Source organism: Dendropsophus ebraccatus, chromosome 4, assembly GCF_027789765.1.
Source record: "Dendropsophus ebraccatus isolate aDenEbr1 chromosome 4, aDenEbr1.pat, whole genome shotgun sequence".
NCBI classification, from domain to species: Eukaryota; Metazoa; Chordata; class Amphibia; order Anura; family Hylidae; genus Dendropsophus; species Dendropsophus ebraccatus.
In genome coordinates, this window is record NC_091457.1 from 134,251,936 (window position 1) to 134,270,108 (window position 18,173).

Genomic DNA, 18,173 nt, shown 5'->3' on the forward strand with positions numbered 1-18,173 from the left:
TTCTATCCTGTGTTTTTCTGAAGTGGTGAGTGTGATGGGAAATTGTTGAAAAAGTACAATGTTTTACACCAAACTTTATTATACAGAGAGTAACAAATTCAACCTCAATGGGTGTATAAAAGTCAGGTGACAAGCAATCGACATTGTACAGACTAACATACTCGGATGATAACATCTTTGTTTTAAAGGGAAACAATCAGCAGGTTAAAAGCATCCAACCTGCTGATATCTCCCTATAGCACATGGGGTGCTGAGGGTGACGGTAATTTTCTTACCTTTATCCTCGACCTTTATTTAATATGCTAATAAGGCGTTTCCGTGCACTGGGGGTGGGGCTTTCACTCTTAGTGTACCAATCTGCCCTTGCTGGCCTGTCCCTCCTAACTAATATCAGCAGAGCGTCACCCAATATTCATTAGGAGAGGCGGGCTGGCCGGGGAGGATTGGTGCACTGAGAGGGCCTCATTACCATATTAAACCTGCTAATATCCCTACAACAGCACGGTAAGAAACTTACCATCATCCTCAGTGCCCCCATACACTATAGGGACATATCAGCACGGAGTCAATGTTAATTTTTGTTCTGTAGTAAAGCACTGACATCGATACTGTATAGTGGTGGTAGAGAACAAACTCCATAAACATAATAAAGAATGTGAGAGAACAAGTAAAAAAGAACATATCCAACTTTGAAGAATGGAGATAAAGTTTTTATACCTAGTTAAGTCTATGGCAGGCCTATGATTAAAATATCAACTGTGTGAAAAAAGACGGCGATGACTCAAGAGTTACTGGAACTCAAATAACCATGAACCACTTTGCCCAGTGACTTCAGATTGTCTGCTTGACTCACTGTTAAATGTTTCATGAAATGGACAATATAACATTTCAAAAGTTGTAGGCGATTTTGTGCTTTTCCACTTCCTATTTCTACAGAATCTAGTGGCTGCCATAATAAGGAAGGCAATGTTATTCTCAACTATAGACATATGGCCCATTCTCAGGGATAACAACGTTATACTTTTCCCCCAGGAAAACTCAAAAGCCAAAACTTTCTCTACTGTAGTATATTTGTAGTAAATTGAGGATCTTACATGCCTGTGACATCTCCAATATAGATTAGAGGTACAAAATGGGAATATACACTTTTTTTTTTAGGACAAATAGTATTGCCTAGGTTACATCTGTAAAACTTGTTGCTTCTAAGTGGTTTACACAATGCAAAAGGTGATATTCTGCCAACCATTAATTATTTTTAAGGCTGGCACCAGTCATGATAAATGTCCCCCTTAGGCTACATTCACATGTCCATTGTTCTGGCCGCAATTGGGGGCACACAATCGTGTAGTTCTTAGTGCGGGACGCGATCGCGAGGTGCACTACAAGTTTGTGATTGTAACCTAAACGTTTTCTTGCCACCTACACTTTATTTTTTGGGGGGGGAGTCACAAATATGTCTCATTTGATGTACAACGTATCTTTTGCATAAATAACAGCCATTGTTGCGATTTGGAACAGCGACCGTGATTTTTTAAGAAGATACATAGTATGTGGATAAATGGAATCCCGGCCAGAGCGTGTACCCATAGTATATGCTCCGGCTGGGATTCCAACTGGCCACACGAACAACTGAGATTAGGCCATACGCTCCATTGTGTGCAATGGTGAATTGTGATGTCGCATCCCAATTCAATAGAAATTAATTGCTGTACCAGCCGGGATGATCTTCACTGACACCGGCCGTTCTGTGGCACGGCCGGATCCCAGAACAGCCGGTGTGACACCCTTGTGTTAACCCGGCCTAACACTATGGCAATAGTAATATTCTGACCTTTCTGATGTCTATTTTATGTTATCTTTATAATAGATATTTGAGTAGGGGAAGCAGCCTGTGTTACTAGTGCTGCAGTTATCCGCGCTCACTCTGCTACACTGTGCCACAACTAAAGCGTTACTGACACAGACAGCTTCCCCAAGGGAAATGTCTATTGCAATGCTAACATGACTGGGGCAGTATCACTAAAAAATATTTTTACACATATATATATATATATATATATATATATATATATATATATATATAAATATATATATATATATATATATATATATATATATATATATATACTGCAGTAGGACATATATGATTCCATTTGCAATCTATATATCTGGTGTTGTTAGAGTCGTATATGAATAGGATTTGTGTGTGTCAGTGTTCTGGGTTTTGCCTGGCTAGTAATACCCAAGGTTGATTGCCATGCCAGTAATAATACATTTATAATTTACCAAGTGCTGGATCGTGCGTATCATGCTTGTAGATACTCAGATGTGTTTGTTGGTGTAATGAAGTGATTTCAGCTGCTATTTCCATAAAATATTAATTCTTTCTTCTTTTTTTTTTCTATTTTCTTCTTCTTTTCTTCTATGTGTAGAATATTAGGCTGACTTTGTATGTGTAAATGAAGTTGTTGTCTGGATTCTTTTTTTATAAGACAATTGTTTGATAAAATGACACTTTATAGCGGCCTGTGGGGAGCACCGAGGTGTTTTATCACTCATCTGATTGTTTCCATTAGCGAGAACAATAATCTGTTAATGTGTGAGATGTATGAGGAGCATATTAAGGATGTTGAAGGATGTAACTATTAGGATGCCATAACGGCTTAGAAGCACAATGTAGCCTTCTAATGAGACAGGAGCATGGTCAGACCATGATGTAGCCCCACGTGAGGTGGAGATCTGAGACGTAAGGAATTTGTTATTCCTTATTTATCCTAGTGTACGCCTTGTGGGGATAGGAAAGGTGACATTTCATTCATTAGGGTGATCTATCCTTCAAATATTCTATACAGTGAAACTAGAAAAAGAATTATACATACACATCCTTAAAAATAAAAAAATAAAAACATTTTGACATTGACATTGGGCACATCAGGAGTTTTGATGAGGATATTGTGCACATTGTACTCCCCCACTGTCAATCTTCTGCATGCAGGCAACCCCATGGATTTATAATGGAAAATAGATGCCTAGATGGAGATTGCTGCAACCTGGGGGATGAAATGCAATACAGTGCACTTCTTAACCCAAGACTTGGACTGATCAAAACATGGGGCTCAGTGGTTATCACTGTAGCCTTGCAACGCTGGGGTCCAGGGTTCAAATTCCATCAAGGGCAACATCAGCAAAAGAGTTTGTATGTTCTCTCTGTGTTTCCGTCTCTTTCCTCCAGGTACTCTGGTTTCCCAAAACATACAGATAGGTCAATTTAGAATTTAAGCCCTGACAGGGACCAAAATTGACAAACTATGTAAAGTGTTGCGGAATTAGTTTGTGCTATATAAATAAAAGGATATCTCAGTGACATTTCAAAAGTGTTTTTTTTTTTTGTTGTTACAACGGTACCCATTAAAAAAGTTAGGTCGTTTTTGGGTTCACACCATGGAGATGTTTGAGGATCTGCCACTGATCAGTTGCGGTATTTCTGCACCAAAACAAATTAATGTATTTAAAGGGTTTGCCTGGGAATCAGAGAAGGTTGCCAGCAATATGATCCACCCCCATCCTCTCTTCCAGGAGCCAGAGGGGAGTAGTAGAGCACTGGGGAGCAGAACAGGTAGGACCTTTTTTTCGTAGTGCTCTGCTCTTCCCAAAGCATAAAGAATCAGTTGCTGCTGTGAAAAGCAACATTTTGGTTACATATAGTATACAAGTCAGGTCCCTTAGGCTTCTGAACACCAGTTTCTTTGTGGGTTCCATGGTAGTCACATGGCCTCCTCCAGCCTTTGATATGTACGGCACTGCTCTCATGCATAAAAGTCATTTCAATGTGATGCAGAATGCTAGAAATAGATGTTTCTTATCTCACGTCACTTATCTCTCAGTTACCCGTTTGAATATTTTCCACACTGTCTGTGTAACCATAGCGCTCGTATCTGATCGTATGTTTCATCCCTGCTATTATACTTCACGTTCTCTTACACACATGTACTTTGCTTTCCTTCTTTTCCCACCAGGAACTATATATATATATATATATATATATATATATATATGTATATATATATATATATATGTAGCCTACTGCACAGGAATGCTTTGCTTTGTTCACATATGAATGAACTCAGCTGTACCCAACAGGTAGATAACGTTAAAGGGGTTATCCGATTAAAACGTAATTGTCCCCTATTCAAGAGGCCAAGTAAGAGAACACGCCGGGGGATGGGGGGGGATGTTTCCTGCCGCTCAGCTCCTTTGTTTTAAATACAGCCACGTAGGACAAGTGAGTTTTAGTTGGAAACCCCCTTTAAAGCGAATGTACTACCAAGTACATCGCTATGGGCTTTTTTGCAATCCTTTTTTTGAACTTCTCATGCACAGCCCCGGTCTATTCCCGATCACTGGCCAGGCATGAAGCACTGTAGGCCCACCTGGCCCCCTGTGTAACAATCTCCTCTCCCCCCTGTGACGTTGCTTCATTGATTCTAATAGAGCCGCGTCATAGAGGGTAGATCATCACACTGGGGGCTGGTGGGCCCACTCCCAGTGCTTCTTGCCCAGCCAGTGCTTGAGAATAGACCTGCTCCATGCACGGGAAACGGGCAGCCATTCAAAGAAAGGACCAGGCCATCGGCATACCCGCACCGGCGCCTCTCTTTTAATGTACACAGCCTATAGCCATGTACTTGGTGGTATATTCGCTTTAAACCATTTTTCCTGTTACTGCAAGTAAAGCTGTGGCTTACTGTCATTGAATGGGAATCTTAATTGTTTAACGAGAATATCATTTTCATGCTGCATTAAGCACAAGTCATTGGGTTAGTCCATGGTGGCTTCGACCTGTGCCACCAGCCTTGACTGATGGAGTTCTCCATATATCTATACTATTAGGAATGTATCCAGGGAAAACTACATACCGTAACAAGACATATACCTATGTAACATGCACAGATGTAAAGGAATGTTTCTCATTCCCCTTGAACTGAGATCCAATCTGCATTTTAATTATAACAGATGTTCGCATCTCCTAAACTGAATCTGTGAGTGACCTAGAAGTTTTCATTGCACATATGTGAAAAAACTAACATTTCAGCTGCTTGAGTTGTATCAGTTATAAAATTCCTTTGCAGACAATTGTGAAGTGTAGTTTTTATTGTAGTTGCTTTGTTCATGTAGGGTAAAATCCCAGGTGTTTTTGTTACATTTGCATTTTGGTTTAATTAAAGTGGCTCATAACTTTCAGCTAATTAAAAAGAACAGAGCGGCACAATATAATACCAACCGGAGACCAGTGGTGGATATTATGGAACCAACAAGACTCCCACTACATCTTACTTTTTCCCTCCTATTTCAGAGTATTAAAGTCTTGCACAATAAAAGAAAATTGCCTTAAACAGTGCGAGCAGATGTTTGGTGCAAATAACCCCGGCCCCATTCTCAATAAATGGTACCAAGCGGCTCCAGATAATTGCTGGCGGTGTGGCTGGGGGGACAATGATGCAATGATGGGAGTTTGTGTGTGTCTTATTGATTTAGGGTATGTTCACACTGAGGAATAGGCAAGGAATTGAAGAGAAAAATATTGTGCTTGAAATTTCCTGTTCGGGTGGGTTCCCACTTGACATGTCAGTTCTTTCAACGGATGGCGTAGAAGAATAGAATGGTTTCTATGGCACGGATGGAGATGTGCGCCACTGCAAGCAGGTACGAACGATGGGACTCGCCAGAACTTATCCGCACGGATTCTGTAGTGTGAACCCACCCTGCTACAGCTGTGGCGGAATTCGAGCAGAACTCGAGTGAAATGTAAGCGGAAAGAGGAAATGACTTCTATGGGATTCTCTGTTGTTTCCTGTTGCATCTGTGACAAAGTGCTCAGGACAGAGCTTCTACTACAACATTTATATATTAATGAAACTATTGCAAAAGAAGAGCCTGTGGAGCCTCATTGAAAAGTCTCGAAACACAGGACTAACCAGATATCCCTCCGGGAAGGACCCAGCCAAGGGGTGGCTCCTGTAGGTAAACCACCAAAACCACCATATTAAGTGGCCCTATAAGTCAATGTAATGACAAGGGAAAAACCAAGGCTATCAATCCACATGTAGCTGTTTCGGGGTGTTGCTCCGCTGGCTAGTTCTGTGTTCCGAGACTCTTCAATGAGGCCCCATGGGCTCTTCTTTTGCATATTCATGTTTCCCCGGGGGCAATGCAGCTAGGATTTCACTGCATTGAGCGCTTTCACTAGCAGCTGGCAGTGTTATTGTTTGGCTGATCTCCCTGAGATCAGTGATCTGTTTCTCTCATGGCTCTACTAGGCATTGCTCCCACCTAGCCAGAATCCTGCTCCACACTGATGAGGGGCAACACCCCGAAACAGCTATATGTGGGTGGATACCTGGCCTTGTTTTTTCCCTTGTCATTACATTAACTCATAGGGCCACTAAATATGGTGGTTTTGGTGGTTTTCTTACAGGAGCTGCCCCTTGGATGGGTCCTTACCGGAGGGATATCTGGCTAGTCCTGTGTTTCCAGACTCTTCAATGAGGTTCCACGGGCTCTTCTTTTAAATATTCAAGTTTCCCAGGGGGCAATGCACCTAGGATTTCGCTGCATTGAGCGCGTTAACTAGCATCCGGCAGTGTTATCGTTTGGCTGGTCTACCTGAGATCAGCGATCTGTTTCTCTAATGAAACTATTGGGAATAGGGAGCCATCATTTACATTGTAAATTGAGTTAAGCGAATCTCCAGCACACTTTGGTTCCTTCATACCTTATCGTTCAGCATTTAATTAGTGGTGGCTGAAGAAGTTGGATGCAGCCCTAAGGGTGCCTGGAAAGCATTGGTACAGCCATAGGCCACAGGCTGTATCCATGTTTTCCATTACTCCCTAGAGCCACTACTAATCAAATGCTGCATGCTCGGGTTTGGACAAATTGCAATGTAATGTACAGTGGTCCCTTAACATACAATATTAAAGGATAATTCCGGCAAAAAGTCCCCCAAAAGTTATACAAATTACCAATATACACTTATTACGAGAAAATGCACATAAAGTGCTTTAATCCCTGCACTTACTACTACGTCAAGGCTTCACTTCCTGGATAAAATGGTGATGTCACGACCCGATTCCCAGAGCTGTGCGGGCTGTGGCTGCTGGAGAGGATGTTGGCAGAGGGACACTGAGGGACACAGGGCACTGGAGGGACACTGAGCATCCTCCTGCCATCATCCTCTCCAGCAGACACAGCCCGCACAGCTCTGGGAGCCGGGTTGTGACATCACCATTTTATCCAGGAAGTGAAGCCTTGATGCGGTAGTAAGTGCAAGAAAAAAGCACTTTATAAGCATATCACATAGTAAGTGTCCATTGGTGATTTGTATAACTCTTGGGGGGTAATATAATACTTTAATAAAACTTTTCCCCGGACTTCTCCTTTAATTGGTTATTGGAAAACCATTGTATGTTGAGTCCATAACTTGGTTCTGAAGCCGCAAAATATCACCCTAATAGATAGATAAAGCAAGTCCTTACATACAAGAGTCAGAAAGAACTACTGGAAGCTGTAAATTACTTACTATGTAGACTAAACTGTTTTCAGGGTCCTGTACAGATCCGTCAGAAAAATGTAGTTGACCTCAACTGGTGCCTAAAGGAGCAACTCATCCTGGAACAGGTAAAGAGCAGTACAGGGCATGTAGTATCACACTGTACTGTAGAGAGGAGATACTAGACACACACAGCAGTACAGGACATGTAGTATTACACTTTACTGTAGAGAGGAGATACTAGACACACAGCAGTACAGGACATGTAGTATTACACTTTACTGTAGAGAGGAGATACTAGACACACAGCAGTACAGGACATGTAGTATCACACTATACTGTAGAGAGGACATACCAGACACACACACAGCAGCACAGGACATGTAGTATCACACTGTACTGAAGAGAGGACATACCAGACACACACACACAGCAGTACAAGACATGTAGTATCACACTGTACTGAAGAGAGGACATACCAGACACACACACACAGCAGTACAGGACATGTAGTATCACACTGTACTGTAGAGAGGAAATACTAGACACACAGCAGCACAGGACATGTAGTATCACACTGTACTGAAGAGAGGACATACCAGACACACACACAGCAGTACAGGACATGTAGTTTTACACTATACTGTAGAGAGGAGATACTGGACACACACAGCAGTACAGGACATGTAGTATCACACTGTACTGAAGAGAGGACATACCAGACTAACACACACAGCAGTACAGGACATGTAGTATCACACTATACTGTAGAGAGGAGATACTAGACACACAGCAGTACAGGACATGTAGTATCACACTATACTGTAGAGAGGAGATACCAGACACACACAGCAGTACAGGACATTTCATATCTCACTGTACTGTAGAGAGGAGATACTAGACACACACAGCAGTGCAGAACATGTCTTATCACACTATACTGTATATAGGAGATACTAGACAGGCAATCACTGCATGCATTTCACTAATACTGGGGTTACAGCAATAAAATGGGCATTTTTATTGGTTTATCCTCTAGTTATTCACATGTGCCTCAGATCCCGACTGTCTGTAGCATTGTATGTTGAGTTTGGTCTCAAGTTTTGATGGTCCAAAAAGGAACGTGTATGTTGAAAATATTGTATCCTGAGGCCATTGTAAGTAGAGGGAACACTGTAATGTAATGCCTATATTATTATCACCTACAGATTAAAAAAAAAATTGTACTGCAAACAGGTAAATAAGAATGTGATATGTGGGGTTCTACTAATTGCATCAATTTAACACTGGGAAACATTTTGGCACGCTCTATTGTCTGGTGACACTATATGCTTTGGTGATTTTCATTAGGTGAAATGTAAAATTACCATAAAGAGGTTCTATGGACAATGAATGGGTATTAGAAGGATCTTTTGACAATAATCAAATCACAAGTATCTTCCTTTTGGGAGTCCTCATTATTAGCTGTAATCACATAGTCAATCAAGTAGTAGGCCTTCTATTTTATTGCACAGTGTGACTTGAAATGAGTGGAAAGTCTGTGTAATGCAGGATAGGAAATGTCTGCAGTAAGGAAAGTCTTAAAGGGGTTGCAAATTCCTAGCTATGTAATTAGGTAATATACTCTTACTAAATACTCTGCAGTGTTCCGGCTGTTTTCTTGGTGAATCACCGCTCTGAAGTGCTGAATACTGCTCTTCTGGCCGTCCACTCTGTCTTGCTCCTTTTCTCCCCCCTCCCATTGGAGACGGCTCCCACATGGTCTCTGTCATGTAGGGAAGCATAGGTATGCGTAGGGAAAACCAAGGAAGCACACTGCATGCCAGGAAATGTAGTTTCCCCGGCGGGGGCCATCTTAGACTTAGAAATAGACTGGCTTTTCAAAAAAGTGGTAGAGAGGAAGAGAGGCACCTACAAGTGCGGTAGAGGTCTCAAAATAATTACAGGAAGCGGTGAATAAGACCTGCAGGATTTGGGATCTCATGGGTGGAATACTCCTTGAGGCTGGGTTCACACTACGTATATTTCAGTCAGTATTGTGGTCCTCATATTGCAACCAAAACCAGGAGTGGATTAAAAACACAGAAAGGATCTGTTCACACAATGGTGAAATTGAGTGGATGGCCGCCATATAACAGTAAATAACGGCCATTATTTCAATATAACAGCCGTGGTTTTAAAATAACAGCAAATATTTACCATTAAATGGCGGCCATCCACTCAATTTCAACATTGTGTGAACAGATCCTTTCTGTGTTTTTAATCCACTCCTGGTTTTGGTTGCAATATGAGGACCACAATACTGACTGAAATATACGTAGTGTGAACATAGCCTTAAAGGGGTATTCTAGGAAAATCAACTTTTCCTCTATCCACAGGATAGGGGAAAAGTAGGAGAATGCGGGGGGTCCTATTAATTCCTGTGAAGAGAAAGAGCTGAGTACAGAAAAGAAAAGCACTGTACTCAGCTCCTTCCATCGGCTCTATAGGAATGAAGAGAGCCACGAGTCAAGTGCAGTACCCGCGGCCCTATTCATAATACAGGGGTCGGGGGCCTCATACGGAGGTTGGCGAGGGGTACAGAGGTCAGACCCCCAGCGATCTCCTACTCCTACTAAATTGAATTTTTTTTTTCTGAAATACCTCTTTAAGCAGAGATTGATTTTTTTCTCAACTCCTTAAGCATCTCTGTGACACACCTCACCCTCAGACACCTTACTAAAGTGTACTTTGGGGCCAAGGACTTCCTACTGTTGTGAAGACTTTTTTTTTTTTTATCCAAAAATAAATTAACTTGGTATACCTGAAAAGGACCTGGCTTTTATCACAAATTTACCACCACCATCTGCCACCACCATTATATAGCCAGCCCTACTATGATCCGTAAAGTCTATGGCCTTTCCATGAATAATGATTTGCACCAGACATCCAAACATTTGCTTGGTCACCAAGAGACAAGGCCCCCTGGTGCACTCAGCTGCTGTAAACTGATGCTCACAGCTACATCTGTGCTGGAAATTGTAAGTGATCCTTATTTGATAAAATATTATTTTACCCTACAATTTTCAGGTAATACAACCCTTTCCGAGTCTTCAGGACCATTACTGGAGCAGTGGTTGTCACAGTGCTAGGGTCGCAGCATTACTATATTTATACATAATTGGAGCAAATGAGAAGCATATCCTCCCACTCATACGTCCGGCTCACGTGACACATTAGTAGCCCAGACAATCATTTTCTTACTATTGTACAGTTGCTACATCTCAGAGCATCATAGTGGTGGGGGAGAGAAGAAGCAAAATATACTGCAAAAAAAAAACATACCATTATCCGATAGATCATAGAATAATATGTGATCCATCTACTTTTCGTAGAAAAAGGTCACTGTTTGACTTTTGTGTGTCGCTTGATAAATTAAATCTTAATACATCCTGCCAATTCAGTGAAGGTTATGTACACAGGAATACATCACAGACTCTATTGTGTGTCTACAGTATGTTCATAAATTATAAAAAATGAACATAAATCTAGGGAGAAGCTAGCTATTTAATGTGGGTTCTTGTCCAGGATTAGGAAAACATGGCTGTTTTCTTCCAGAAACAGCTCCACTCCTGTTTCCAGTTTGGATGTGGGGTTTGCAATTCAATTCAAAGTGACTGTACCACCAGGCCCAGGCTAAGGCATTGGAGGCAGGCCAACCCACCCTCAGTTGGAGGAAACCCTCGCCCCTCTCTGATTTCCATCTCTGGGTTCCATTAACTCTAATGGAGTCACGTCATGGAGGGTCTGGGGTTTCTTCCCACTGGGGGTGGGTCGGCCCACCTCCAGTGCTTTAGCCTGAGCCTGGTGGTACAGTCACTTTAAAGGGGTTATCCACCATTAAATTCTAGTTAGTCTTACTCACCAAGTCCCCCTCAGTATTTTGAGCCGTCTCCTTTCTTTCTAGCTGCTGCTGTACCTGAGTTACAAGTTTTTTAAAAGCTGATCTACTGTATAACCAAGATAAGAAACTACATTTCCCATCATGCCTTTCCCTGATCGGTCCATTTTGTACACGCCCCCTTAGCTTTCTTTCCTGCCCACTGTTGTCATTACAATTGCATTGTAAACACAGAACAGTTTTTTTCACAGATTTTGCATCACATCACCCCAATATGTATTCCATATCAGCTGATGATGTAGCAGAACTGACGGGCCCATGGTTTAGCTATGTGCTGCATAACGGGCATCTGTTTACCGGGGTGGGGGTTGTAGTGTTTGCTTGCTGACTGTGAATGAAAACATTCTAGTTCCATAAAGGCTAGACATCTATAACACTTACAATATACAGAGCTGTGGCACAAAGACAAAGCCTGGATTCACTGATAGCAAGCAGAGATAGAACTCTAACGTTTCACAGAAACCTAGGCTCAGGAACACATGTAATGGCCCCATTACATGAAACAATTATCGGTTGTATTCCGCCGATATCGGCCGTTGTGTACAATAATCATCTTGTGAGACTTCCGGTTCTGGCGCGTATGGGATGGCAGCAGTGTGAGTGAGCTCCTCCACCCTCCGCTCATAATATTGCTCCCCGCTCTGACTCCTGACATTACAGGCCCTGCCGGACCACATCTCTGACTTCTCTAAGTGCCGAGGAGTCGGAGGCACCACTTCATTAAGCGGGGAACCAGTTATACACCTCCCCATAAGCCCTCCTTCATTTACCTCACAGCTCTGTCACAGGGACACCTAAGATGGCGCCGACACGAGGTGCTGCTGCTGAGGCACACACAGAGGAAACACATACCTCACAAACCCCAGTGCCGGACCTCTGTGACACCATAATACCAGGACTAAATATGTCTTGCAAGGCACTGGCAATTCAAGTGTCCAAGATGATATTTAATGACATAAAATCCTCTCTTGAGGCCACTATAGTTTCTTTCCTCCCTAGCAACCATACAGGGAGATATAGCAATGCATACCTCACAGATTACTGAACTTCAGGAGAGAGTCAGCCTGTTAGAAGATGAAATACATTCTACAAAAATAAAAATACAACAGAATATGAATGTCACAGCTTCATTGCAAACAAAGACTGATGATCTAGAGAACTGCTCTAGGTGCAACAATTTACGTATTATAGGTTTACCTGAATCCATTCCAGCCATGCAATTACATGCTATATGTTCTCTAAAAATTCCCCAAGCCTTGGGTATCCCAGGTCACATTACTGTGGAAAGAGCTCACCGTGTGGGATCCCCACCAGCGAAACAAAAGCAAGATGCAAATAAAAAGGAACAGAAACCCAGACAAGTGATTGTCAAGTATCTGAATTATAATGATAAAAACAACATTTTACAAAGCTTTAAAAAATCTACAGTTGATGTTGCAATTCGTGGCCACAAAATCCTCATGTTTAATGACTACTCTGCAGCAGTGGTAAAGCTTTCGCACACATTTGCTCGACATTGGTAAAAAATCAAATACGATTTGCTCTTCTTTATCCTGCCATACTGAAAGTTTTCAAATCGGATGGCTCAGCCTCTCTTTACAGTTCTCCTGAGGAAGCCATTTCTTCCCTTAAAGATGTAAAGGGTCTCACTCCACCTATTCAAGACAAGCACAAGAGACGACGTTTGGATGGTCCTACTGACACGGTAGAAAAAATGGAATGATTATGAACGCCATCTCTATTCTGTTGGACGCTATGCTGCTCATTAAAACTGAGTATTTTTTCTCTATTTAGCCCTATATATGTTGACTAAATACTATATTAGGGACACCTTGTTACTACATTATTATTTTCTTTAGTCTAGGTAGTAATGCATTTGGTGGTGTGTGTGTCTGTGTGTAAGTATGTATTTATGTATGTATATATGTATATGTGTGTGTGTGCATGTATATGTATGTATATGTATAATTCCACCTTGTATGGTTTTAGGTTTAAGTACAACTTCTTTAAGTACTAATCATTATATACTGGCTCTCCCTTTTATTTTATTTTATTTATTTGCTTCCCTGTGACAACTCACACATTTCTCAGGAGGGTAGGGATGTGTATGTCTTTCATTTTAATATATACTCATTTAGTGGAGCGGAGGTTGATGTGACCTCTCCACCAGTTGTTTCTTTCTCTTTGTTTCTTCTCCATAATGCGGAGTTTGCGAATGCTCCGAACATTGGACAATACAAAAAAAGTGAAGTCCACATCTCACTTTATTCACTTAGTTTATATTGTTAACTGTTTTATTCTTAGGTATATCACCTTTAGTTTGTCTAAAAAATGCTACATGCTATCCTCTTTTTCTGCCTGAAAGGGTTACCCACTATGTTATTGTGCTTCCAGGGTCTCTTCTTAACACCTCCTCTTCTATTAATATTTTATGAAATTAATCACTTGGAATGTTAAGGGACTACGTTCCCCATCTAAGAGGACTTCTATGCTTAAACACCTTAAGAGACTTAGGGCCGATATAGTATTATTGCAAGAAACACATTTAACTGAATCGGATTATTTCAGACTCAAACGTTTTTGGGTGGGTGCAGTTTATGGTTCACCAGCTATTAACCGTAAAGGCGGGGTAGTTATTCTTACACATAAAAATTTAGCCTGTACGGTATTATCTCAATATCAAGATGATGAAGGCAGGATATGTCATCTCCTTATTGACACTCCAGCGGGCAAATATAGCATATATAACGTTTATGATCCCAACACTCAGAGACCTGATTTTTTAAAAAAAATTGGAAAGCCTCATTCTGCAAGATGACAATAATCTTAAAATAGTTGGTGGAGACCTAAATACTGTTCTTAATACAACTGAAGATAGAAAAAGAACTAAGACCCCTACTGTATATACTTCATCACATAATATTTTATCCAACTTCCTTAATTCTACCTCCCTATCTGATTCTTGGCGTCATCTACACCCAGATGGTAGAGAATACTCTTTTTACTCTCACTCCCAAATGGCCTGGTCAAGAATAGACTACTGTTTAGTGTCACCGGACTCTCTTGGCAGAGTAGAAGACTCTGAAATTCATGATATAGTAATTTCGGATCACTCCCCTGTTAGTTTACAATTAAGAGATATTTTTCAGAAGGGATCCGATATTATTTGGAGATTTCCTTCTCATTTAGCTAGTGATGAATCATTTATCAAACTATTAAAAAAATGGTGGTCAGACTTTTATTCTAACAATGCTGAACATACACAATCCCCAATACTTTTCTGGGAGACTGCAAAAGCAGTTCTAAGGGGCCAAATAATTTCTTATGTGGCTGCCCAGAAACGTGAAGCACCTAAAAACTATCTTCAACTTTCCCAAGATCTGCGCTCTACATACACTCTTTTCCTGTCTTCCCCTACAGATGACAATAAATCTAAATGGACAGCAGCTAGACAAGCTTTAGAAATTGCACAGGAAAAACTCAATGCTATATATAGAGATCAATACATATCCCGTTTATTCCGCTATGGTAATAAATCAGGGAAAATGTTAGCTAACCTTGCTAAAGGACGTAGACCTACTACACATATCCCTGCTCTCAAAGATACAGCGGGTAATATACAAAAAGATCCTAAAGTCATATCACAACTTTTACAACAATTTTACAGCTCACTATATTCCAAAGATAGGCTTGATCTAGCTGCTGGTAAGAACTTTCTAGAGTCATTAACTCTACCTTCTCTTGATACCCCTTCTCTTGATTCTCTCAACGCCCCAATCACATTGGAGGAAATTACTGCCACTATCTCTACACTTAAAAATAACAAAGCTCCAGGCCCTGATGGCTATAGTGCAGAATTTTATAAATCTATGTCTTCTGTCATCTCCCCCACTCTTCTTTCTACTTTCCAAACTATTCTGACTGACCATCACATGCTCCCCTCGGGAGATACTGCATATATCAAAATACTACATAAACAGGGGAAGGATCCGACATCTCCTAATTCGTACAGGCCAATCTCTTTAATAAATTTAGACCTAAAATTGTTGGCAAAGATTATGACCAATAGATTGGCAGACATCCTACCCTCACTAATAGGCAGCCATCAAGTTGGCTTTATAAAAGGACGTTCTGGTGTCACTAATATAAGCACGGTACTAGCGGCCCAGTCTGGTGTCCAATCTGGGGGTCGTTCCAGCCACTCTCCAGGTCTGTTGGCAATTGATGCCGAAAAGGCTTTTGATAATATCAGCTGGGAGTGGCTGGACATGACCTTAACAAAATTTGGTATCACAGGTCAATTTAAAGATTTTATCTCCACAATATACACATCTCCGAAAGCTAGAATTCATACCCCGGGTTTCCTTTCAGATAGCTTTCCCTTACAAAAAGGTACCAGACAGGGTTGCCCCCTATCCCCTCTATTGTTCAATTTGGCGATGGAGCCTCTTGCTAGATATATTATTTCTTCTGATTTTTTCTCAGGCATACGGGTTGGTTCCCAAGTCATCAAAGTTACATGCTTTGCTGATGATACTTTAATATATTTAGATAACCCAGATCTACATGTTCCGGCAGTATTAGATGCCTTAAAATTTTTTGGTTCCTTCTCTGGGTATAGAATCAATATACATAAAGGTCAACTTCTTTACCTACTGTAACTCCACATAAGAGGTCTACTTCGGGTCCTGCGGGGGTCTCCATCGCTAAATCCTATATTACTTATCTTGGAATCCAGATTGGCAGAACTCCCTCCTTACTATATTCCCTGAACTATCGCCCTATAATTAAGAGAATAAAACAAGATCTCCAGAGATGGGAATCTCTACCATTGTCAATTCTAGGCCGTACCCACTTAATCAAAATAATCTGTTTTGGAAAACTGTTATATCCAATGCAAACAATACCCCTTTTACTCAAACATTCTGACGTTTCCCTACTCCAATCATATTTCACAAAATTTATTTGGCAATCAAAGAGACCTCGTATTGCCTATTCCACTCTCTGTCTCCCTACTTCTAAAGGTGGCGCTCAATGCCCAGATATTAGATTATATAATTTAGCCGCTCTCTTTCGCCATGCTAAAGATTGGATTATGGACACGTCATATTTCTCCAATATTTTAATTGAGAAAGCTTTAGCAGCACCTTGGCCTTTACCCACCCTGCTACATGCTAAATTACCAGAACTACCCCCAGAAATTAAGAGATGAGTTGTCTTTAAAGACACCATTGCCGCATGGAAGGCGATACAAAAATTATATGGTTTACCCTTTTGCCTATCGAAAAGATTTCCTCTGTGGCATTCACCACTTTACCCACCTGACTCAGACAAATTGGACTACTTAGAGTGGCAGAGTGCACATGTTTCTTCTGTTGGGCATCTGCTGGATACTAATTCCAACAATTTTTTTTTATCATGGGATATCGTCAGAACATGATTTAAATTGTCTTCATTTAATTTACCTCAATACGATTCTATAATTGAATTTCTTACTTCCAGAGTACGGGACATAGCAGAAGCAGAAAGTGATATAGAATTTGATAATCTATTCCCAACACCACCGGTTCATAATTCTTTATCACATACATATGGAGAACTTAGATCACGCTCTCAAAAGAATTTATCTAGACAAATTTTTTCCAAAAAATGGTCCTCCGTAATTTTTTCAGAGGATCTGACCCAACAAATATTGAGAGGATCTTAACTAGTGCATTCTGCCACTCCTAATGTGGTTCTACGTGAAATACATTTCCGCTTTATACACAAGGCTATATATGCCTTTAATATTCCTTTTTCCAACTCCCACACTTCTCACATAAACAGTTGCCCGAAATGTTCACTTCCTAAAGCAGACTTGTTTCATTGTGCCTGGGCCTGCACGCGAGTGCAGGGATTTTGGGACTCTGTGCGGCTCTATCTTTTGTCCACTTGGGGCCATGCCATACCACTTCTCCCTCTTAGTTATCTTTTTCATTTTATTGATATAGACTCTACTACTCCCTCTCCTAAATTACTTACTTCTAAAGGAATTCATTTAACTCTATTAGTTTCCCTGAAATGTTTATTAAGACACTGGATACTGGATGCTCTACCAGACATTTCTGAGGTAATCTCCGCTCTGAAGGAGATCTTTCATTGGGAACTTTTGGATGTATTGCACACCAAAGAAAAATCAACAAAAACATTTATGTCCAAATGGACACAATTTCTAATTCATGATTTTACTATAGAAGAGAGAGACTCTGTCATTAATCAATTTAAGGACACTGGTTGGTATTGCATGGCCGCCCAAAAGGGAACTCTGGGAGCACTTCAAATATCTTAAGCTTTTCCCTTTCTCTGTTAAAGACAATTCTCTCCATTCTATTGGTAGCATATTTGAATATCTGACATCTATACCATGTTTTAAGGTGATATTATAAATTACTGTTTTTCTACTTATGTTTTTGGTTAGACTACGTTGTATTGTATATGATAATATATCTTTTAAGGTTATTACAAAGGCTCATAGTATCTGTATGATATTGTAAACATACAATCCTTTGTTGCCTGTGAGCGACTTTCTTTTTGAATATGTAATGAATTTTCAATATGTATGTTCAAATATTACATAAGCCGCTAATAAAATATCGTTTTAAAAAAAAATAATCATCTCGTGTAATAGAAGACAACGATCAGTCA